Genomic DNA, 25,722 nt, shown 5'->3' with positions numbered 1-25,722 from the left:
AGCCAGACCTTCTGTCCAACATCAGTGTCTGACCTCACTAATGTGCTTCTGGAGAAATGGTCAAGATTTCCAATAAATCCACGCCTAGACATTGTGGAAAGCCTTCCCAGAAGAGCTGAAGCTGCAAAGGGTGGGCCAATATCATAATAAACCCTATGGATTAAGAATGGGATGTCACTTAAACTCATGTGTGTGAAGGGAGGGGAGCGAAAACCTTTTGCAATATAGTGCATCTCATTTCAGCGATGAATCATGTTTTTCTTCACAAGCCTTAGGAAAGCGTGTAAACGATCTGTGAATAACTGATCAGACGTCCACAAGTGCATACACGTGTCCCAAAACAATCGAGATTCAGTCAGGTCAGAGTGAACTTCAGAGAGAACAGTTACTGAAAGATGACCGGAGGTCAGAGGTCATAGAAAAGGGGTGTTCCTTCATGTTACAGAGGTTACGACATAGGCTGGCTTGCAAAAATTTCAAAATTACAAAATGTGCGCCAATATTTAAGTCGTTTTGTTTTTTTAAAGGTTCTTATCAGTTCAAACTACTGACCTCCCACCTTTAGTCCACATATTCACCCGGTGAGTAAAAATCAACCTTATACCAGAATAAACAGCAAAAAGGCCCATTTTATTCAAAGGATGTATTCCAGTAAAGCTGCTGCCTCCCTGCCAGGCATTACTGAGGGTAAACAGGATGTAAAACCTACTACTGTGGGTAAAATTCACTGAATATTTATGCAAAATTTGGCCACCTTTAATGTTTGTATCATTTATTTTTTCTTACCTTACTTGACATCTCCAGAGCATTTTTTAAATACCGAGCTGACTTTTTCCAACTGCAGCTCTTAGAGCTTCACAGGCGCTGAGTCAGAATCTTTCACAAGGACGCCTCAACAAAAGCGAGAGCTATTTTTGATCCGCTGCAGTCACTCAGAGCCACTTAAATAGAAACCGTGATTGTGCTTTCTAAAACGAGAAATTCAAGCTTTTCATCAGGACCGCCTACTCATAGTGCTCCATGAATGCGCTATTTGTGGAACTAAATGTGTACTTTAAATTTGCTATTCAGATGCTTTTATGAGTCTTTTAGCTTCAAGGGCAAGTGACACCTATAGATGTTTGATGGTTTCTACACTGTATGTATGCAAGTATGTGTTACAGCATCTTTGATTAAATTAGTGAATGTTTCAAGATGGAGATTTTCTACAGAAGAAATGCCCATATTTGCAGCAAATTCTTGCTTAGAGTGTAGGATGCATGCTCATCATAAAAAAAAACCAACAAACTTACTTTTTAGCTCAACTTTTTAGGATTTAAATTTCCTAATTTCCAGAGTCCAACATGCAGGAATCAAATAAGCCTGCTTTTTAACATTAACTTAATGGACTGTCCATGCAGTATATTGGGAACTTTAATTTCTCTGCTTTTAAACAGGACTGTCTAGGCTGATGAAATTATGTCATTTCCTACTTCATTTCAAAGACTTATTTGCCAATTTACTTCCAGTCTTTGCTCTGTTTCCACACACCTGGCTGTTCATTGTCATTACTCAACATGTGCTTGTGTTTTCCCAGTCACAGTAAGTAACTTGTTGCCTGATTGTCTTGTTCCCTGTGACTTGCTTCCCAGCCTTATTTCTTCATGTGAACTTTTGGTAAGTGGGTAACCTCATGCTGTTACCGTTTTTGTTTTGTTTTTTACTTTGCTCATGCTATAACAGTGTGTTCTTGAGCTGTTTTTTTTCTACTTTGACTGTAAAGATCATCAAACTACCTAAAAATGCTGGTTTGACCCATGACTTGTCAATAAACTCAGCTGATTTAACTGCTTTTTAGTTTAAAACGCAACATTTTACAATTATAACTGAAATGTTTCTTTTGTTTGTTTTGTTTTTTTTAACTTCACTTAACTTAGCTGAGTTCCTCATTCTGAACAGTTAAACCTCAAGGCTGCTGAAAAAGTCTGAGCCACATTACATTCACTTTCCTTGAGTGATCTGACATTGATGGTGCTGACGGCATCATCAGAAAGCACAGTGCAAAAAAAAAAAGCAAAAGCAGCTGATTACAATCAGAAGGGCGCCTCTCCAAGGTAAGCTGAAGACCCTGAAATCGTGCTGTGTTCTTCATTTGCGTGTTAATGTTCTGTTGCATAAGCAGGGAAATTTGGGCTGTGACAAGACCGGGAAATGTTTACTTCACAGGACACCCTGTTCAGTCTATGCTTGGGTTTGTGCAAGACTTCACTGACCATCTATATTTGTAACCGAGGAGTGTTGAAACCCAAAAAGAAGGAAAACATGTCAAATGTGTCACAAGGTGAACGCAGGCGACAACAGGAACAAGCTCAGAGCGAGCCTGTTTTTGTGTGCATGGGTTGGTGGGTATGTACCGGTTGAACTTTCAGCTGACCTCGGTGGCCTTCTGACCCCCTCGCTTCACGAAAACAAAAGTGATTCCACTAGAAAGTCCCATAGAATGTGCAAGATGACAGCAAGGTCTTGCAGCACGTCAATTAAACACACATCAAGTGAGTAAAGCCATTTACATCGTTGCTACTCCTTTGTTCATCAGTCACTCTAATTGTTTTTCTTTATCTCACAGAGGGAGGAGATGCACATCAAGAACTTCCACTGCCTAATTATAGCCTCCCTTAGCGTCATGTTCTCCATTTATGGTCCAACTCATTGTCAAAGAAGGAACAAGATGTGACGAAGGTGAGTGTGTAGGCAACTACAAATGGAAAAAGCTATGAAAAAACTGGTAGTCTAAAATTATTTTTAAAGTTGATGACGTGACGACTGAAGGTATCTATTTTTACCCATAAGTAAGAAGTGTTTTAAATGCATCTATATATAATTGCACAAATACAGTAGCCCCCCAGTTGCCAGTACTGACAGAGGCTCTGGGGAAAACAGGAAATGGAGGATGGCATGAGGTCAGCGCACCACTGACTGCCCAACCATGGAGCAGCTAAGCCTGAGTGTCTCACACCAGTATTTCCCCCTGAATAGTTACGTCCCACAGCAACTGTCGAAACAGGAGCTCATGCGCGATATAGCCTAAACCCAGATTGCCGAGAATTTGTCTTGTGCCTCCTGCCAAAACACCCAGTTTGTGAGCATTTACAACCCATCAATGCATATCCAAGCATGCTTACATCACCATAATAGTTACCAAATCAAATTCAGTCAGACAGATATGAATGGGAATGTTTAATTTTAACTTGGCTTGAATCTAAACATCTGAAATGGTAGGATGTGTAGAATCAGTACAAACTTTAAAGCAAATTGTACACTGAAGTACTTCAGCCTTGGCTGCTGCTTTTGTTTTAGGTACAAAGAAGACTCATTTTGACTCTTCAAACCTCTTCAGTTGTGTCAGTGTCAACATCTGACCACATGCAAAGTGCCATGCCATGACAGTGAAACATTTCTTGAAGACTAGAATTGAAATAGAAGGATGGGTGGAGAAGGGATAGAAAAAGATTTGGAAAAGAGAAACCAGGGAATAAGGAATAATGATGGTTAATGTAGGAAGGTCCCAGCTTCTTGACTGGTTTCTGAAAGTCAAAAGGGTGTAAAAATGCTAAAGGATAAGGCAATGAACATTCTTATCTGTAAGCCCTTTACGACATGAATGTGCTTGTGTACATGTTATTTTTCCATCAGCCTGTTTTAGCTCAAGGCTAGTATGTGGGGATAAAGCCCTGGTTTGTCAACTTTCTATTCAAAAGACAAGTAGAAGAAACAAAGTTAGTCATTTCTCACCAGGAATCTGGCACAGTTTGTCTCCTTGTGATCACTGAGTGATAAATTATCCAAATGTAAATATCAGCAAATCTCCCTTAAGCTGAGGACAGACTAGACAGCTTTTTGCCAGATTTTACCCACAATCCCTGGTTGGGCAAAGTCTTCACCAGTCTGTACTAGTTGGGGACCATCGGCATGGCTAGGTGACACAAAAATCTGTTAGTGTTTGAAGGGAACAGACCCAATCTGACCTCAGTCTATCAAAGAATTTCTGGAGCCAAATCCGAACATAATCAAGTACTGGGAACTGATTACAGATCCATCTGCAAACACATGTTATCAATGGCCAGTGAGAAAAAGTGGGTGGGTCACAGGAAATGGTGACGAAAGACCAGATAGGCGTCTACTTCTGCTCGTGGTTCGACTCAATCTTTTGTGTCTTTGGGGTCTTCTCTTTAAATGAAAGAGTTTACTGCAGCACGCACAAACAGCAAGGTCAAAAACATCTGGGCTGTAAACGCTGGTCCACCGACGGACCCGGGAGGCGTTAACGAACAAGTAAAGATGCCTAAATTTATGTCTGGCTACTTGGTTGAGTGTACAGCAAAATGGGCAAAGAATAAATCAGGTCTTGAGCTGTAATAATAATGGTGCCCCAAGCTAATTTTCACACAAAAAGAGGTGTTGAGCACATCAGATGTGTGGTAGTCATTGCAGTTCTCCTTAAACAATATGTGTCACTACTGAAGGAATTTCACTACGTAGCAGTAGAAGAAACGGAGTCAAGAACAGGAAGTATTCACTTCATGCAAAAAGGAACTACAAAATTTTATCCTATCTAAGCAATTTTTGAAGGTGATTGTACTTTCTTGGCTTTCAGTTGTATAGATGAATATAGAAATGGACCTGCTCACAGATTCTGCACTGCTGCTCTTCCTGTTTTATGGGGGTCATGCCAAAACAAACCCCTGCTTCGACTGGTGCTGTGTTGTTGCTTTTGGTTTGAGAAATGATTCGTAAGCCTGAGAGCGGTCAAACCAGGCTTTAGACAAACAAAGAATAGAGAAGTAAAACAGGTTGAGCAGATTGGCAATGTGAGACAAAGCATGTGCTCCTAAACTTAAATTCAAGGATTTTAATTTGTATAAACAAATGGTACGTCATCAAGCTAACTTCGCAGTAATCTTGAGGGGGTTTTCTTTGTTTATCCAGTTGAAATTCAACAACTCTTCTTCCAAAATGGCTGTACAGACCTGAGTATTGTTAGAGAAGTCATGCTCGTGTTCATTAGTACTGCACAAAATGTTGACAAATGCACTGTAGTACAGTATCAAGTACAGAGTGTGAAACCACTTCACAGTGCACGCAAAACTTAATGTGTGCCATTATGGCAAATCTGCTTAGTCTTTACGACCAGGGATAGAACATTCTGGTCCGTGGTCTTCGTTTGTGATAAACACTAGGTTAACAGCATTGTGTGTTTTTTACATAAAAAAAATAATAAAAAAACTTCTATTCAGGGCTCTCACCGCTAATTAAGCACAGTGAGTCATTGAGGTTTAAAAAGAAAGAAAAGGGCATCAAACAAACACAAACTGTGGTGCTCTGAGAATGAATCATTCTCCACATTGACTAAGTGCCGAGTCATGTTAAAAAGACAGAAGGGTTTCAGTGTGAGTGTGTTAGTCATTTTAATTCAATACGAACACTAATGCAACCACATAAGCACATTTTTTTAAGTGATTTAGTTAGTTGGAGTTTGATCATAGGGACCAAACTACGCCTTTATGGAAGCTGCTTCAATAATACAAGAGAGGTTAACACAGAAGTGGATACTACAGCTGCTAAATTGCCAGGTTGAAATTGAGTTTACCAAAATTTAGATGCCTCTAATGGACTATGATCAGTTTTATGTGTGCCCCGCCTTTGGACAATTACCTGATGGGATCCTGCAGAACAAACCCAAGAATATAAGACGGTCGTTGGCTTCTTTCAAAGCACTTTTGATCATATGACCTGCACAACAACATACGTACAGACATAAAACCAAACCAACAATCGATTTGTATTCTGCAGAAATACCGTTTCAGTACTACTTCTTTAGAATTTTAATTTGTCACTTTTCATTAAATAAGTATTGTATAAAAGGGGTTGTTCAGATCTTTTGAAGTTGGATTCAGTGGAAAAGTTATAAACAATTATTCTCTTTAAACATTGTAGATGACTTTTTCAATGATCTGACTAGATTGACGAGCTAATGGCTAGTCTGAGCAGGGGAAGCAAAAAAAGGGATTGATCTCAAAGTTCAAAGATTTTAAAGGAGTTAATGAAAATTTTATTTTAAAAACCCCTTTGTATCAAAAGTTTCTATGGCAGAAATTTCTTGATATTCCTGCAGGAAGTGCCCCGGGCTGAACAGGAAGTGTTGCAGCTAGCTAACACTGCTGGCATTTGTGTTCGCAAATAACCACAGAATTCCATGCAACTAACTATGTATTGCAAAATTTGATAGCCGTGCAATTTACAGAATGGCGTTTTCATCAACAGCTATTAAAGTTTTTAAATTGGAGTCGTTTTATTACGTTGGCAATTCATTTTGTTCTTAGCCTCACTTGTTCCAGCTGTTAGCTTATCAGTACGTTCAGAATTTAAATAAGACGAGCTATGACTTTAAGTTGGTCATTGATGCCTGTGAGTGTTTCTTGAACTTGTTGTAGCAATCATTCTAAAGAATGAGTTCACGACAACAAGTTTCCAATATGTTGGACATGAACTTTCTCCTGAATATTCCAAACAGACAGACACATACACATAGACGTAATGAGAAAAGCACTTCCTGTACGGAGCAGGCACATGACCAAAATAAACTCTGGCTAGAAAACAGGATAGCAGGAAGACACGGGGGCTTGTCACCCTTTTGCAGTCTTTGCATGTGTGTTTGAGAGTGTGTGTTGGAGGAGAGTAGTAGTGATAGCAGCCTGCCTCACTACAGAGGAAGCCAGCAGGATGTATGAGCCAATTGTTTTCTGGTTCACTGAGTTCACCACAGCTTGTGCCTTCATAATAATGAAGCTGTGTGAAGTTGGAAAACACAGTTGTGTTGTTGAGTGTGCATTTGTGTTTTAGTCGAGCGGAGTCCTCTCGCAAATTATATATATAATAGAATTATAGGAATGTTTATGTAGAACAGATGTGAAAAGTGACCTAAATGTCAATCTGATTCCTGTAAAAGGTGTGTTGTTGATACATAAGCGTGTGTGTGTGTGTGTGTGTGTGTGTGTGTGTGAGACTGATGAGGTCAGTCTGTCAGAATCTGCCAGTGCCTGAATAAACATTTACGATAAAAAAAAAAAGATTTGATCTGACTCCCTGTCAGTTCAGTTGTGTTTGTCTTTTATTGCTTTTGTTTGACGATGGTTGGAGATGAAAGCGAGAAGGCCAAAGTTTATCAGGAATGTACTTCAGTGATCATCAGCAAAAGAACGGAGGGGGGATGAAGTGAAAAACAAAGGAAGCAAAGGAGATTAGGATGAAAAAAAATAGTAGGGAAAAATAAAAAGAGTTTTGTTAGAGAAACAGGGGGAAAGGCAGAAAAATAAAAGAGAAAAGAGCGAAGGATAAAAGGTTAAAGGAGGTGAGAGTCACCGTAACATCAACAGTGGGTGTCACGGCGTGGGGCAGAAGCTCCCGACTTTCAGACTCCCACAGGTCAGCAGCACACGTGCAAACAAAAACAAAGTCACCTCAACCCACACACACACTAAGGTGACTGCTCGTGGATTGCCACATATTGTGCTTAAACAGAAGCACGACGGTTCAATGGCAAGCACTGATAATAAATAGAGGCTTACATTTCCTGTCAGCAAACACAGAAAAGAACACTGACTGTCACACAAATATTTAAATCATCCAATACACACAAACGTGATTCAACGTGGAAACAAGAGCAGAATGTTTTGTGCACAAAGTTAGATTTCTAAAAAGAGTTTTATTTATTTACATAAACTCTGGATTTGTCAATAAGTTAAATAATGTTGACATACAACGGGTTCAAAAGTTTCAGGAGTAGGAGGAAAAAGTAGGGGGCTGAGCATTCACAGGGCGATCTACCAAGGGGGGTCAAGAACCCCCATTGGTGAACCCCCTGGATATAAATCTATAAAAATAAAAGTAAAAAGTTATTTGAGAAAATACACTAAAATAGCACTTTTTACAAGCTGAAAATAAGTTCACAACAAAATTTCTGATCTGGTTCCTCTAAGTATGTAAACTGAACCTAAAGATACCATCCATCCATCTTTTTTTACCTGCTTTTCCGTTCATGGTCACAGGAAGCTGGTGCCCATCTCCAGCAGTCACTGTGCGAGAGGCGGGGGACACCCTGGACAGGCCGCAAGTCCATCACAGGGACACACAGAGACAAATGAGATAACTACTCACACGCTGAATTACACCTAGGGACAATTTAGAGTTACCAATTAACCTAGCATACATGCTTTTGGTCTGTGGGAGGAAATTGGAGTATCTGGAGGAAACGCACAAATGCATGGGGAGAACATGTAAACACCACACAGAAAGGCCCCACGTGGGAGGAGATCCTGCACCTTCTCACTGTGACGCAACAGCTCTGACTACTGCGCTGTTGTGCCAGAAGACCTCAAAATGTCTTGTCCAACATATGACTCATGGGGTGAAAAGTCCCCCGAACAAATCATCTCCAGCACTCGAGGGAAATGTTTCACAAAGTCATTTTTACTTGTGAAGTTTATTACACTTTGCCACAATGTTGGGTTGTTTTATTTGCACCACATTTTCTGAAAAGCACCTTAAATTTGGCCGGTATGTTTAAAAACACTTCTTTTCCCCCCATTTGGCCCAGATTACTTTACTTTTTACATCAGATAATAAGCCTACTGATCTCAGCTTTCCCTTCTGTCACTTTCACTTGACAATGTCAGCACACAGCTAATTATGCACAGCCAAACTGTAACATTCAATAAACTTGTACCCTGATATTTAGCCTAATTGTTTGTTGATGTTTTATTTTACTGTTGTTTATGTGGTGAGTTGGTATGACACAGATTATTACTCCAAACTCAACACATGCTGAAACTTGGCAAGTGGACTGCAGTGTAATTTAAGAGCCTAATGCTGCATCCCAATTGTTCTCCGAAGTCCAAATTTCCAAGACAGAAAAATCAACTGGAATGCCCTCCAAAGTTGGAATTCTGACTGGGAAAGTCAGAGATTCCAAACTAGCCCCAACCTCATGATACAATATGGCTGACCAATGCATAAAAAGTGATGTAGCTGCAGGAATAAACTCTTTATTTTTACTAATATCGATTTGTATCTCAGTGATCTAGTTGCGCACACACTACTGTCCAACCTCAATCAGTGGACATGTTGCTACAGTGTTTGAATGCAGAGAAATCCATTGTTATTAATTTTTATTACTAATAGTAGTTAGACTGGTCACTGAGCACAACTATTAGCAAAACCTACTGGTTTTCTGACTCGTCAGATCTAATGTCATTCCCAGATCCAAGTACAAACTTCATGCCAGTCATGGAGTCTGACTTTGGGGCTGTGAAATTTTAAATACTTCTTTAATTTTAATTATTTATTTATTTGGGGGGGAGGTGGTGTCTTCATTTTAACTTTGCCATGCCAGTTTCTTATGCATTTGGTCAGAACCCTCTGGGTTAGATTTAGAAATACAAAATTAGTATTTTGATATAAAAGTATTTTGTTCAAGAATCCATTGCCCACGTTTTTCATGCTGTCATGGCAAAACGTCCAACGATGCTGTGCTACCAGTTCATTAAAGTCTTTTGTCCAAAACTAATGCAGCCTAAATTTTACCATTTCAAGCACCTCTTCACAATTGTTAATTATGTTAGCTTTATTACTTAGTCCTACAATTGATTGTCTGACTCTGGTTACTCATCCTGAAGCTTCTCATCTGTCCAAACAATGTTATTTGATGGCAAACAATTAATTTGAGTGACAATTTTACAAATAATAGTCCATGTATAGCAGCCAAGTATGTCAGCGGTTTACGTAGACTGAACCCACAAACCCTGTGTTTACTTGTGTGTGCGCACATACGTGACCACTACTAATTACACACAACTTCACACCCATGTGTTTGTGCATGCGTGTGGCTGAACTTCCAAGCCCTCTTGGTATTTAAACCTTATTTTTTCTGCACAGGAAACCAAACAAACTAGGCTCACGTAGCAAAAGCCTGAACTCGCTGCCCTGCATGCGACAAACATAAGTGTGTATGTGTGTATTAATAGGTTTTGTACATGTTTAGGAAGCCCGTGTGTGTCCAAGCATCCCGGGTCCACTACTGTTTTTCTATCCTGCAAGAACCGGGTAGTAAACACAGAAGGAACACGCTCAGGAGATTTTTCCAGCCCTCCCTCATCACCGAGAGCATCACAGGACAAACACTCAAAGTGGACATAAAAACAAACATGCACCTCACAATCAAACACTTATGTGAGCATAAGGATATCCCCTCCAACCAAGGAGGAGCATGGGAAAACACTGACCCTCCCTCTTGATCCACTTTGAGTCATATCTGGAGTAACCCAGTTGATATTGGATCTGTGTGTCCACAGAGCAGACGTTCAGTTTACTTTGACACAAGAGTGAAATGGACGAAGAGCAAGTGATGGAATTCAACTGTCAGCTGGGGAATGTGCACAAACAAAACAGATGTAAACTTTAAACACACCAAGTTCCCCGAACAGTTTGGTCATTAATAATGAAATGATGAAACTGTAAGTATACTGAACCCTTTTTTCCCCTCTGTCAAAACAAGTTCTGTGTGCTTTCAAAGGAAAAACCAAAGACTTTTCCAGGATCCACTTCACATTTACCCTCCTCTATTTCAAACACTGACCAAACCACTGGTCGCTGCAAAGATTTTCTAGTTTTTACTTTTGGGTTTGCTAATTCCTTCCAGTATCACTTTGAGAATTAAAAGAAATATTGAACAAACACTTCCTGTAGATTTTTTTTAATTTGAGGTTTTCCACTTTTGGTCAAACAAACAGATTCTGGGATTATTGCCCTGGACATGTTTTTATTATTATTATTATTTGTTTTACATTTGTGCTGTTTAATAGACTTGAAATAGTTCGTGTATTGATGCTCCAATCTTTAGTGTTAAATTCAGAATGCAAGATGCTACTGAACAACAAGAGAACAGGATACTGAGTTAAAATTTAATGTGGTAGTAGATGACAGTCATCCCCAAGTCAAATTTGAAAAGCTAACAAACTGTACAAGATCTTTGTTTAAAACTTTGGTATAAGATGTTGAGGTCAAACGTGTTTTTTTGTTAGCAAAACATCTCACGAAGCAGAAGGACTTTAATGAAACTCAAAGTAATCATTAGATGTACGTCTACAACTGATTAACATTTGGAGACAATCCAATTCAAGATGGTTGACACAGCTAATCATTTATGACAAACAAAAATTACTCTAGTTAAGTCAATTTCACATATATTGAGCTCACATTTTGTATGGTAGTAGCTGAGAGTCATCCCAAACATGAATTCTGAGCACTAACAGATGGCACAAAATCTTAAAGGCAATATGCATTCCTTTAAGGAGTGGTGCTTTCATTATTGTTAATAAAGTTTGCTTTTATCACAATTAAATATAACAAAAACATAAATAATTAAAGTTTCTAAATCAAAAACAAAAATGTGAAAGATGTTTTAAAAGCAGAAAAGTAGAGCAAAAGCCATCTACTTACGGCAGCAGAAATTTACATAGTTTAAGCAAACTGGTCATAACGAAAGTTAATCAAAAGCCGGCCAGCCACAGTGTGATTAAAAAAAAACTAATGTTCCTTAAATTTAAATTTAGATAATGTCTACTTTAGGGTCCTATTCGTTCTTTAAATTTCTGGTTTTGTAATTTGAAAGTATTTAAAAACCTGTGGTTCTCAAACGGAAAGAAAACTGCTCTCTTTCCAGATTTTGTTTTTGCCGTTTTTCTCCTGAGATATGGTTACTCATACGGAGCATCAGCAGTCATTCGAAGTCATGCATGAACGCTCCTGGTGTCTGCCCTTCTGCTTCCTGGAAGAAGAAGGTAAAGTCTTGAACTTTGGAACGGCTTTCCTTTTGCAACCATTTTCAACCTTTTTCAACCTTAAGGTAACGTCCTGACAGCTGAAACTGCAAGTCAAAATTAAAGGTTTGCTGGGAAAAAGAACCCAAGAGAACTTTAGGAATAAAGCCTACAGTGTGTTGTAGTTACTGCTCAGGTTCTAATGCTGGATAATTGACGTTTTTGCCTGTTTTTGTGACTAAAGTGATGATATCAAGGTTTATCCTGCCTGTTTATGTTTATTTAGACAATATGCACAAGTTTGAACACAAGAGTGCATAATTTTTACTTGTGCATCAAAGTGCACATATTGTAATGTTTCTTATAGATTCTGTCTGCTACATGTGCACCAGCAAGAAGAATCTGTGGGGGGGTTATAAGGATCAATAGTGCATTAGGCCCCATCACAAGCTGCTTTCCCTAGAGACAGGATGGTTGGGATGGACACAAGGCTGATAAAGCTTTCCTCAGGCATGTCTCCCAATACAGAAGGGAGACAGAAGGAAGGAAGCTGTTGGACAGGTGGGAAAAGAAAGAGTCAAAGATTTATTGACAAGGACGGACAAAAATAAAGAAACTGAGGCAAAGCGAAAAATCAACGAAATTCTAATGAAAGGAGAAGCAACGAGAAAGTGATTACACACAGTACAGGACAGAAAGAAGAGGAAATAAAAACAAATCAATAACAGAAGATGGAGAAGATGGAACGTTAGGCGGGGGGGATTCTGCAGAACGAAATGGGACACTGAGGAACTGCTGACATCCTAATTGAAGATCTTTAATACAAGCATGAAATGTTGCAGCCAAATATGTGAGCAGACCTTTTATTCAGCGTGAAGGTGCCCTTTAAATGCACACAATCCTCCCCCAAGGGATAATGTTATGAGATACTCAGATGTCACTCACATTACTCTGTTGAAGTCTTTCCAAAGCAGCGAGTAACAAGAAACACAAGAAGTTGTCCTGCCTGTAGAGCAGAGGCCAGCTGTTGGTTGACAGATTATCCAGAATAGGATGTTTAGGCCTCTTTTACCCTCTAATCCATGTTTTCAAGGAGCCATGAACTAAAGCATCAAATTTTTGTTTTTAAGCATTTGCTACCAAATACAATAAAGTGAAATTTTAAGAAAAAAGCCATCAAAAATCACAAATTGTTGTACATTTCATTTTTAAACATGTATTTTACGGCTGAGTTTGGCTTCAATCAACAACAGCTATTATTTTTGTAAAACCTGTGTTTCCCTTAAGTTTTAAGTCTAGACTGGAGACAGGAAACATAATTTAAAAGGATTTAAAATTGAGCGGAGGTATGTGTGACTGCATTATTATTTTTCAGAAGATCACAAATGTATGCCAGAGATGAGCCCCTCCGTGGGGTATTTTTAAAGGTGAGTGAGAAATCCTAAAATGTCCACTTAAAAGCCAACTCGAAACCAGTTTTGGAGCCAGAAACTTGAAGACAAAGCTATTAAATTATCATTTTTGCCACAGTACTGTTTTACTAAAAGGGTGACTGCCCACTGGTTGGCATACCATGTACAGTATATGTCCCGTACCTTTATGGAGCAGTATAAACCTCCATAAACAAGCCTGTATCTACTGTTCTGTGCGTATTACAGCTGGTTACAGGGACAGTGGAGATGGGGAGGTGTGGCAGGAACTGTGTTGCTGGAGGGGATGAGAGGAAGCTTTTTAAGGTCCTTTCCAGTTTGGTGGCACCATCTGTGATTGGATCTCTAACGAGCTTGGAACCATGCGGCTTTCCACGTGTGTTTGTGTTAGGGCAGATATTCAGATTCGTACACGGCCAACATAAGCTACTGTGTGGCTCTAATGTGAATAAAGGACTTGCAGCTTCAAGTACACACCTTTGCCCTCTCCTCAAAACCAAAGGGAAATGTCTCCACAATGCAAATGATACATATACAGGTTTAAACAAAGATGTTGCCCAATCTGCAATGAGGATTAATCTCAACTACGTTTACACCATCTGTATATCTTTAAAGTTTACAGTTATACCCATTTTTGTGTTTTTTAATGTTGATCAGCTTTGGCCACCATCTTGTATCAGGCTGACGTTAATCAGATGTATGGTAGATGTACACCCAATGATTACTTTCTGAGAGTTTCAGTCAAATCTACCAAGTGGTTTATGAAGGATTTTGCTGACAGACAAACAAACACACAGAGGAGATTACATTATCTCCCATCTATCACGGTGGCAGGCAATATTTTTACAAACACCAGACTTTGCCAGTATTTGTCATGCAAGCCTCATCAGCGTGAAACCGGGTTAATATTTTTTTTACAGGACCCGCGGGGCGTCATGTTATGCGGTCACTAATACTCTGTGATACGTAGCAAATTGAAACCAGATCCACCGTCCCCATGTTTATGGTTACACAGATCCCAGCTTATTGTACAGTACATGTTTATTGGTCTAATATTAAATTATATAGTGGGCTCGTATTGGTCCACGAAGGCCTATAAACTTCCCTCCATGCTGACTTTGCTGCACAAACTGCTGGTGTGTTGTAGATTTTTATTGAAATGTAAATATTGCATCATGCTGCACTGTTGAAATGAGCATAAAATGCACAGTAAACATGTTATTGCATGTGTTCTCATAATTGTATACACGCTACTACATACTGAGGCACAAATCATCAAAGCTTTGCCTTCTAGACAAATATGAAGATATTAGTAATAATATTCACGCTGAATTTGGTCATTATTGACAATTTAAAGCCTTTATCAGACTAAATCAGACATTCATGCACAAAGTCATGGGATTAATGTATGAAGAGCTGGAGGGAGGAGGAATAACGCAGATAAATTACAATTGTAGAAAAAAATACAAAACCGAGAGAATAGGAGATAAAACAATCTAATCATATATTACTTGCTAAAGAACAGAAGTAGGACCCAAGAAAAGAAAAATTATTTATCTTTGTTATATTTTATGAAAAAAGCTGCTGAACATATGAGATCCACACAAAAGAAATTTGCATGATTACTCCTATTTTATGTAATAAGACCTACTTGAGTAAACCTGAACCTGTGTTTAGAGAGCACCTCGGGTCTTTCTGGGTTAAAAATGGTGGGAAAAAAATAATTTCGAGGTTTTTTTTACTTTCTTACATACGACTCTTTACTGTCAAACTTTCCTGGTAAAACCACCTTAAAATTGCACTTTCCTGTTCATGATTAAATATATAATTTTATTTTAATTTTCCTTTTTGTGTGCAAAGCATTTTTTGCTCATTTTAGTTTAACACGTACAAAAATGTATGATTTTAACTTTGGACTTGGTAATGAATACCACATAATTATGCATAAAAATAAAACTAATAACTTATATTCACCATTTGTACATTTTGTTCTCTTTAAAAGGACATATTGTAGAAGTCTCCAGTCATCTTTCTGACATTTTTAGCTCAGCCTCGCTGTTTTGAATTAATTAGTTGATAAATAAATTCACCACCCCATCCAACAAATCTGGCTAATTACTTCTTTCTGACTGCGACAACAAAGACGCTCCGTACTGTCACAAGGCTGTGTGTTAAACCATTTAACAAACCGGTTGTAACAATTAGAACAAGGCTGGTTATAATCCTCACTAGAGGCTCCACTTAGTAACATCAAAATGATGTAACTAATTGTGTGAATTGTTCCCCCCTCCTTTTTATTTTATTTGCATGCTGACTGCAACAAAAGGGGAAAGAATGAAAGAGAGAAATGGGTCATTGCTCTCACAATCAGACATTTTTAAAGTCTCTTTCTGCAACTTTTGTTCCAAGTTTTTGTCCTTTTAGCCAGTTTTTTTTTATTCCCAAGACTAATAGTTGTGCTTTAAGGTTCCTGGTCAAATACAAAATGTCTACATTTTGGTGAAATACTAAGAGAGAGCACTAAAAACAAAACAGACCAAAATCACAACAGTTCACTAAAGAAAAGGTTAACTTCATACATGTTTTGCAGTGGTAAAAAAAATAAAATTTGCTTTTATTATGTTCCTCTGTGTAGAAATAACTTAAAGAGTAAACTTTGATCAGAAAATTGTTTTTTCACCTTTTTGGGGAAACATTTCACATGCTAGCTCCTTTATTTTTTAAACATTCTTCGATTTATTTACGTCCTATGGGTCCACGTTCTGCTCCATGACTGCTCCTTTGATGCAGATCAAAACTGAGTCAAACCATGATACTACCACCACCATGCTGCACAACTGTGATGAAGATCTTGTGTTGTCCCATATTTCTGAACAACCTTTTTATGTGACTTGTTTGAAGTTTTTTTTTTATTTCCTATCCATGATGAGAGTGTCATTTTTCATCTGAACAGTGGTTCATGAGGATTCCTACTAAAAAATATGGTTCTCTGTTCATCTTCCAGCACCAAGTACCTACATCAGATGCCTCAAAGCTGAAGAACAACAAACCTCCAAAACACAAGAGGGCTGGAGATCACTGTTCATTTTTTCAGCTTTATTGTACAAACAGAAGGAGACGAATGTTTCAGCCCTGACTGCGTCTACATCAGAATTAACCCACCCACCACACCCTCAATACCTCCAAAACACAAAGGAACATCTCATCCTTTTTCCACTGAAGTTGTTTTTATGATCTTTTGTACATTATCTGTCCTCATTTTACATGCTTATGCACTAATGAGTAGAAGGGCTTTATCATGGTTGTCAATCCACACAGATTAACGGGAACGACAGGGACCATAACGCTGAAGGAACTGACTTGTTCTACCAATCTTTGAAGTTGCGAAGGGGTGGATGGTGTGTTCCCGTGTGTGTGTGTGTGTGTGTGTGTGTGTGAGCACAACACCGCGGGTTGCATCAGCATTGCTTCTTACGATAACGGCACGAGTTGCCATAGCTCGCGCTAAAGGAAGAACTGTTTGCATCAGCATTTACTCGTCTTGCCTCAACATGATGTGCAGACAGGGCGATGCAAACACGACGCAACCGGCAACCCCAACGCTAAGCGGAGAGAAAAGTAACGTGTCGACAGACTGCAATTAGGCGTGGAGAGAATATAGGGTGATGAAGTCACCTTCTAAGCTGCACAAATTACCAGTTTAATGCAAATGTAATCAAACGGACGAGGAAAATGCCTCATTTTTGTAGTCATCTGTACACAAACTCATTAAAAATGGCAAAAGCAGAAAGCAAAATTTAAAGAGGTTTGGCAACAAAGCCTAGTTTTGTCCTCCGGAGGACCATAAACTGTAAGTAAACTTTAACAATCAAGTCATTACAAAGCTTAAAGTAACTTTAAATGCATGCAAACACATAATACACTTAACCTGGTAAAACTGAGAAAAAGCTGCAAGAATTCACCAGTAGAAATGATGTGTTATACTTTCTCAAACATATTTATTCTCTAAGACGATATTTAAAAATTAGAAACTGACATGTATTTAAACATTTGAACACATTCCCCGAGGATTTTAATCCTACAATTTATCACAAAGATTTAACAGTTTAATAGATTTTAAGCACCTAATCTCAGCCAAATGGAAAAGCTGACCTCTTCCAAAGCACACCAGCAGATGGGAAGACGTTCAAACAGCTTGAACAAATCAAGCAAGAACAAAGATGGACGCCGTGTTTAAATTGTGTTTTAGACCACGTAGCAGCGAGAACGTGAAGTTTTAAAAGAAAAACGATTTTTGACTGAGATCTTATCATTTCTGTTATGTGTGGAGTGGAAACTATGAAAAACATAATTACTGAGATTTTTTATAACAATGACATGAAACCAGAAAAAGATCAATTTAATCAGTTTAGTTTCAATGAAATTTGAGTGCTGAATCATCCTTGTGGAAAAAAACAATGAATTTGTTTCAAATGTGGAATTAAATAAGGGCAAATGCAATAAATTATAATAAAAGATGAAAGATTTACTTCCTCTTTCACTTTCTTATGACACCAACAATGAAGGACTGTTTTAGGATCAGTAAAAAGTTTTTAAAATAGGATTTTTGTATCAACTTAGACAATTAGACGTACTTTTGCCCAAATTTTTTATTTAGACTTCATTACTAAAAACCCCAGCTCCCCACAACCCGGAAAGGAAAAAGCAGGAAAAGAAAATGAATGGATGGACTTCTTAAAGAAAGATCACTCCCATTCTCATTTTGCTATTTTCAGCCGTTGGCTGTAATTTCAAACATAATAGCTCATTTAACTTTTGTACTTTAAGTTTTATATGAAGTTTATTAACACTAAATTAAAGGTTTTTGGAGGTTTTAATAATATAAAAGCTATGGGAATTCCTGCCCTGCAACCTGATCTAGATCTCTTAAAATAAATCTCTCTTTGGGAACCTTTTTCAAACCCAGTCACAAATAAACTGCCAAAAGATCACCCACCATTAAATAAAAGGTGAGCAATCATGTAACTGTTTGTTGGCAAAATAGCTTGTGAACCAGTGGACGGTTCACAAAAAAATAATTGGATGTAGCCACCACAAGTAATCGACCTTAACTCAGTTAGTTTTACAGATATTGAGATACAGTTGGTGTGGTAGTAGCTGAGAGTCAACCCCAACACATGCTCCTAATAACTAACAGATCATGCAAGATTTTTGTTTAAAACTATGGCATGCAAGGCAGCTGGCAATAAGGATTCCTTGAAGGAATGTCAGTTTTAAATTAGTTGATTTTTCACCAGGCCTTGAAAATAGAAATTCATTGGTCCGCCGTTTTGTTCTTTTCATTTTTTTCTGCAACTTGTTGCTGAGATTAAATTCAAAAAGACAGCAATTACTCTTCAAACAACCACAACTATTTCTTAGTTTTGAATTCCTGCTTTGGTTTTATTTTCGTTTGGGCTTTAAATGATTTGCAAACAACTGCATTCCGGTTTTCCCTACACTTACACAGCAAACCCGTCTTTTCTGAACTCAAAGCTGCCATTTTTCCATCACAGATATGATTTCTCAAAAAATAAAAATTAACAAGGACAAAACAAGTCAAGCAATAAAATGGTAATGTTGTATTTAAAAGTGGAGTTTCTCCCCCTGCCCCTTTCTCCTGAATAGGTAGCTGTTCACGCTTTCATTAAGGTGCTGACCCTAAGAAAATATTTTCATAAAGGCTGTTAGTGGAGAGTTTGACTTCTAGGGTTACAGTGTTGGGCTTAAAATGTAGGATTATGCCATCACCAAAAGACAGGGGACACTTTGTTGAACACGTCTCTTTTGTAATGTATAACATGAAGAACATGTTCACAATTAGCCACTTGTGTCAGTTCAAACAACATGGGTGGGAAAGAGCCAAAGCTCCTAAATCATGTTAAACATAAGCACGTAATTTCCCACTAAAGTATTTATTTGTTGCATTAGATACGTTTTAAACTGTAGAAAGAAAAAAAAAATGGACGAGTAACAACCAGAAGCACTAAATATTTCTAGAGAAACCAAATCTTTGAAACGCATAATGAGTCCCTGTGTGTGTTCACAGCTCTTCTGAGACCAACTTTGTTTAGTTTAATCACAAACAAATTAGATTCGCTTTAATGCACTACTTCTCTTCAACCTCGACGACTACGTAAGTCTCTTCCTCACTCAGAGACACCCCATATGAAAACCGCTTATGGTACATCTCTGAATATATACTATAAACTTCAGCAAATGACAATGCACCACATACACCCCATCATCTGATTAAAATGCTTTCAGGGTGCCCTACTATGGAGGTTTTCTGGGCACATCCAACTGGGAGGAGACCCCGGGAAAGACCCAAAATTCGCTAGAGGGATTACATATTCTCTCTGGACTGGGAACGCCCAGGAGGAACTGGGAAGAGGGATGTCTCCTGCCTGACCTGCTGCCTCTACGACCTGACTTCAAATAAGTGGTTAAACATAGATGGATGAAAAGCATAAAATTTTGTATTCATCACCTTGTGAATATATGCTTAAAACTGATAAATAGTCTACATGACACCAAACAGCGATCTTATTAAACAGTGCATAAAACATGCACTGTATTCATAGCAGACATGTCTGTGTGTGTGTGTGAGGTTCTACATGCGAGGTTAATCCTAGAATACTAATGTAGAGCTAAAAGCAGAACTGCGTAGGAGGTGTTCAGACCGTTAAGAGCAGGAATTACAGTAGTGTACAGATTTCTGTGCAATCAGCAGGGAACAAGCTAATTGTGGGAACTGTCATTGTGTTATGAGAGTGTGTGTTTGTTCATGTGAGTGAAAGAACAAGAGTTAGAGCGGAGCCACAGGGCTTTTAATGTGCATACAGTATGTACTGTGTGCTCCTTTCTTGCTGCCTTTCTATTGGTCTGTGTGTGACGGGCATCGGATGAAGAAAAGATGGAGATATCGTGTGTGTGTGTGTTCAAAGCACACAGAAGTGTGCCCACACTCCATGTGCATTCATGCAAATGTGCCAGATAAACTGTGGATGTACAGTACAGCATGTACACAGAGTAGTAAAGGGAACATACTGTACACATGCAGTCACCACAAACCTCAAACTCATACAATCACATGTTGGCCGATGCAAGCAACCATTTTTTTTATAATATCGTCCAAGATCTAATACGAAAACCACCCAGTGGCCTTTTGTATGCTTACATGTATTGGTTTGATATGAGATCCATTGGTTCAGCCTGGGTTCTATTTGTGCTAGGCTGACCACCCGCAATCTTCTTTTCTTGTGGCAGAAGCAGATTTATTGTGAGCCTCAGACATAGATCAATGAGCGGAGAGCAAAGGAGTGAAAGCAGGAAGGAACATATGTCACTGCCGCCAACAGTATTTAAGTAACATGAATGTGTGTGTGAACACATATAGGCTTTGGAATAGTTTTTATTTATGATATGTGAATACAATCACATATATTAATCATATTTGCTGCACATGTATGTATGCATACATTGCCCTGTGTGCACTATGCATGCATCATGGCAAGAAATTTTTTTTTTTTAAATTTATACATCTTTGCATTACAATTTTATAGCCTCTATGCAGTCCTTGTTGTCCAGACTGATTATACAGTGCCTTCATATTGATGAGTTCCAGAGATTGAACTTCGTATTGGTATTGCATTCAGGATTAAGTACAACAATTAAGACTAAACAAGGAACTGCGTCTGCAGAGTAAACTATGTACCTGACTGAAAATATTTGCTGTGCTTTTTAGAAAAAAATGTAGGATGTGTTCAGACTACTTTGTCACTTCTTCTACAGTATTAAAGACTCCTCCCATTCTTCAAAGACCGGAGGAGAAACTTCACGTTACCCGAAATTACCAAAGGCTCACACTCAAGCCAATCTTTCTTTTGTCCTTTTTTTGCTGCCATAGAAACACGGTGAACTTCAAGGAAAAGAGTAAAGGGTAATCTGTTAACATAAAGACTATCTTACTGGGCAGCGGCTGTTGGGAGACTCAAAGTTGCAAGAAAACTGAATTTCCTGTTGCAGATTTACTCAATTCTGAGTGTCTGCGACAACGGGACAAGCAAGCAATGAGGCTGTGCTTTGATTGGCCAATATGTGTAAATCACAGCTTATTGTTGTGTGCACAGCAAAACTGTATTTTAGGCCATGCACATCATTTCATTACCTACCTATGCCCACATCGAACCCGCCTCCGCAGCCGCCTCCACGTTTAGGATTTAATTTACCGGAGTACACTTTTGAAATGAAGGTAGTTGAATTTCGACCAGTTTCGTAACAAATGTTATTTATCATCTGTGTGGTTTTTAGACCTGGACATTAGCCTCAAATGTATTCTGTCAGAGGAGTGCTCCCATGCAGGTGCCAGAATAAAACTCTAGCCATCTTAAGAGTTAGAGACGACCTTGAAAAAACTGAGATGGGTTTGAGATGCCCCCAAGAACAGTGCAACTATTGTGAGAATAAATATTTTGAATATGTCCAAAACTCAAGCAACGAGACCGCAAGAAATCAAGAACCCCCACAAAAATTTTAAGACATTTCAGAATCCCTCATGAAAGCAGTTTGTCCACTAGTCACCAACAGTCACAGCCCAGTGAGATACTACTTTAGGACTCTCAGACTGTGAGGATACAGCTACAAGATGGATGATCATGACGCTTTAGCACAAAACTACCGCCATGAGTGTCACGTCTCTACTACGCTGTTTCCATGACCATGTCATGATCACGGTCGTAGCAAAACGCATGAGGCCAGCAAGGCTAGTCCTGCTCGCCAGTGCCTGCAAGCCCCACATCATGGGTACGCCACCACCACACAAAGAACCCCAAAAACGCTGCCACCATGATGATAAGCCCCAGCGACCTTGCTAGGAAGTTTTGTGCGTGCAATGATAAACCCTCCGTGACCTTTAACGACCTATCACGCCTAATGGAGAGCCCACTACATTAATATTTACGTAAAGACCTTGCCAAGATCCTGCAAAGGCCAACAATGTTCTGTTATATTTTCTACATTGTAGTGGGATCATTATCCTGGTTGAAATTGAGCTGTGTGTGTGTACATAAAGTAGAAATTGACAGGCTGCTGAAAAGAGAGGCCAAAATCTTGAAATTTTATTAAAGTAAGAAAGACTGGAATACTTAAAAAGGCAAAAAAAGAACAAATGGAGAAAAATGACTTAAAAGGGAACTTCCTCTCTGGCAGTAAAAGAGGTGAATGAACGAGTGAGGAAGAGAAAGAAAAGCAAAGAGCCTGGTGTTTGTATCTCCGCAATAAAGGGTGAGAACTGAGCTGGCTCCCCGCCGACCAATCAGTCTTACTGGAAGTGGGCGGTGGTTAACCGGTTCACACCAGGCTGACACAAACCCAGTGCCCTCATTCTCCCAATGGACCACCCGGACAACACACACACACATATATATAAACTGGGAAGGAAAGCTCCAGAAAATGATCTGAAAAGACACAACTGCATTAAGGGATTAAAGGTATTTAAGCTCATACACACCACGCAGGGTCAAAATGCATAAATGAAGAAATGCACATGTTGGTAACACAATTGCACATCTACTTCGCTTCGTATCGTATTCATGGCCCATCGCCTGCCCTTCCTCTCCCCTCTGACACAGTAAGCCTCCAACCGGAAGCTCAGCTCCCTCTCCGGAGAAAGAGAAGCTTTTGTCTCCCGAACACAGAGGCCTCTTTCTTTGGTCTGTGTGTGTTTGTGTGTGTGTTCTGTGGGGTAACAAGTGCAGATAAAAGTTAAGACTAATCAAGAGGAAAATAAAGAGAGAAACGGAAGAGGAAGAAAAACACAAGAAACCTAGCCAAGTTTTTCCTTCTTTTTTTTTAAATTCGGAAGCAATTTTAAAAGACGCTGTCAGCTTGAAACAAAACGAGCTGCTGGCTTCTTGGTTGCAGTGAGGTGACATCACCACGTGTGAGTCCAACATAAAGTCCAAAGTTTTATTTTTCTTACTCCGCGTTTAACAAAGCGGAGAAAAGGTCGCTTGTTGGATGCGTCTAGACGTAGAAGCCGCTAACGTGGCGCCCGACTGTCTCACTTCTCTAGGCCTGAACAAGCAGCATCTTTCTTGCAGACAGGTCGCAGAGGAGAAACGGGGAGGATGGTTTTGTCTGAGTGCTTCAGAAGTGAGAGCGGCCCGCACAAAGGTTTCAATAGTCTGGTTGGTGGTCATCTTGCTTACAACCACTTCATGTGTATTAACTTAGCTGTAGAGGGATCTGTTACGTGAAAAATTAAGGTCCATGGGGATGTGACACCTTTGGGTTAACTTAAAGTTCAGTTGACTCATTTAAACAAAATTAAATAAAGGGGAAATTTACATATTTGTGGGAGGAGTTTTTCTCACAAGGAAGGGAAGAACACTTTACCAACAGATTTATAGCCTTTAGTGAAAATCACCCTAAATCAGGAGGAAAAAGAAGCTCAAGAGACCTCTTAAAAAAAAGAAATAGAGAGAGAGAGAATTAGGAGTTTTTCTGTTCTTCTTGCAGTTTGATGTTCCAGCAGACTTCTAGTAGATTATCATAAAGTAATCATTCAACACTTATATCATCTTAGATTTATTAATGAGCTTGGCCGCAGTGTAAAGACGTTTTTGAACTATTGGTTTTGAGCTTTGAAAACTGAAATAAAAAAACATGCTAATAAATTCTGCTTTATCTCAAAGGTTGGTTCTTTATGGGCCTCCATGTTTTCTCACATAGATAGAGGCCCACCCTTAAGGGTGAGAAGAACCAGACATCGAATTCAAGATTTGAACTTTCACCCAATGACAAACCTCTGACAGCTCTAAGGTGCAATTTGTGTTTTTTTTCTCTTCCTTCCTCTTCACACCGATTCCTTCTCTATTACCCAGCACATAAGTAAGACTTTTGACCTCCCCTAGTATGTCGGAAGTCCTGCTCACCAGCACTCCGTTTTCCCTTAAGATAAAACGAGCGACCTGTGTACTGTAGGTTGGAAGGGAACACCTCATGTGGCGTGAACTCTGGCCTAGTGATAAAGTCAAGTGGAGACAGAGATTCTTGTATGACTCATAGATGTGATGCCGACATAAATCTTCCTGCGTGTGATTTTAAAATGAGATCAGTGTTTAAAACAGAAAAGTAGTGAATAGCAATAAGGATGCTTCAATGCTTACTCATTCGCATTCTTAATCAGACGAAGTTGGCAACTCCAACGCTTCCAGTAATCTAAGATCCAATAAAACATCTTTTAAAATGTTTGTCTTTTATTATTGACAACTGAGTATTGATGGGGCATTACTGATCATTACTAATTTTTGGGGGTGGGGGGTGGGAGCGTTCTATCTTTTTATTTGTTTTTCTTTTATTTAATTGTGTATTTTCTAGTTTCAAGGTAAATTGCTTTCAGTCTTTAGTCCTTAAGTTCCTCAGGGTTTGGTGCTTGGACCAATAGTCTTTACTTCATAAAGGCTTTCATTAGATAAAGTTTTTTAGACAGCATGACATGATTTTGGATCGGTATGATGATAATCATTCTCCATGAAGCCTGGTTTATCCAATCAGTTACTTAGATTACAAGCTTAAAAAACAAAGCTCTTAAAAACCAAGCTCCATCTTGTATTAAAGATCTTATTGTTCTATATTTTGCTAACAAAGCACTTTGCACTCAGACTTCAGGTTTACTTGTGGTTCCTAGAGTTAAAAAAAAAGTGCAGTGGGAGGCAGAGCTTTCAGTAATTAGGTTTTTGGGAACAACCAACATCTTTTGCCACACTGTGCTGAAACACCTTCCCAGTAAAGTTTCTGAATTTTATTTATTACCGTTGCCAAGGAGGTTACGTTTTCGACACTGTTGGTTTGTTAATTTCATGAAATGTTGAGGATGTCACAGGAAACAACTGACTTAATTTTGGTGGTGGTCCAGATCATACTATTTTTTGATGACCCTATGGTCTTGGTGGAGGTTTTTACTCTGAGTGCTTCTAGTTTGATTATATTTTTTTCTCATATCTGTGATTTTACAGTATTTTATTCAAAATGAGGCAGACAACATAACACCTCTTTAATTTTTGAAAGAATTAATATATAAACTTTTCTGCATGCCAATACATGTACCAATCTGTACAAAAAGCACAATAAAAGGAACATGACTCAACGCTAGGAAAACTGTTACTATAGCATGTAACACGTAAAACGGCATACACATAACAGAAGCCCTCACACATGAATGTGCTATCTTTGGGCATGCACACTTCATGCATAGAAATATTCACCCACGCATGAAACAGTCTGGCAAAGACGAGAAAACACTGTTGACCCTTTGTTCAGATTTCAGTTCCCAAAGCTTGTATTCACAGTTTTTAATAAAACACTATATATGGCTTATTGCATAAATGCTGTTTACT

The 25,722-nt window shown here is 38.8% G+C and overlaps 1 long non-coding RNA gene across 1 annotated transcript; it reads left to right on the top strand.

The window, feature by feature from the left end:
* Nucleotides 1-1,352: 1,352 nt before the first annotated feature.
* On the top strand, nucleotides 1,353-8,729 carry LOC112450789. Its single transcript, XR_003039485.2, has 3 exons — nucleotides 1,353-2,531; nucleotides 2,606-2,718; nucleotides 8,085-8,729. It is a non-coding gene; the product is annotated as an uncharacterized LOC112450789 (long non-coding RNA).
* The last annotated feature ends 16,993 nt before the right edge of the window (nucleotides 8,730-25,722 follow it).

This window comes from Kryptolebias marmoratus, linkage group LG18 (genome assembly GCF_001649575.2).
Source record: "Kryptolebias marmoratus isolate JLee-2015 linkage group LG18, ASM164957v2, whole genome shotgun sequence".
Lineage (NCBI taxonomy): Eukaryota > Metazoa > Chordata > Actinopteri > Cyprinodontiformes > Rivulidae > Kryptolebias > Kryptolebias marmoratus.
This window is presented reverse-complemented; position numbering and strand designations above follow the sequence as displayed.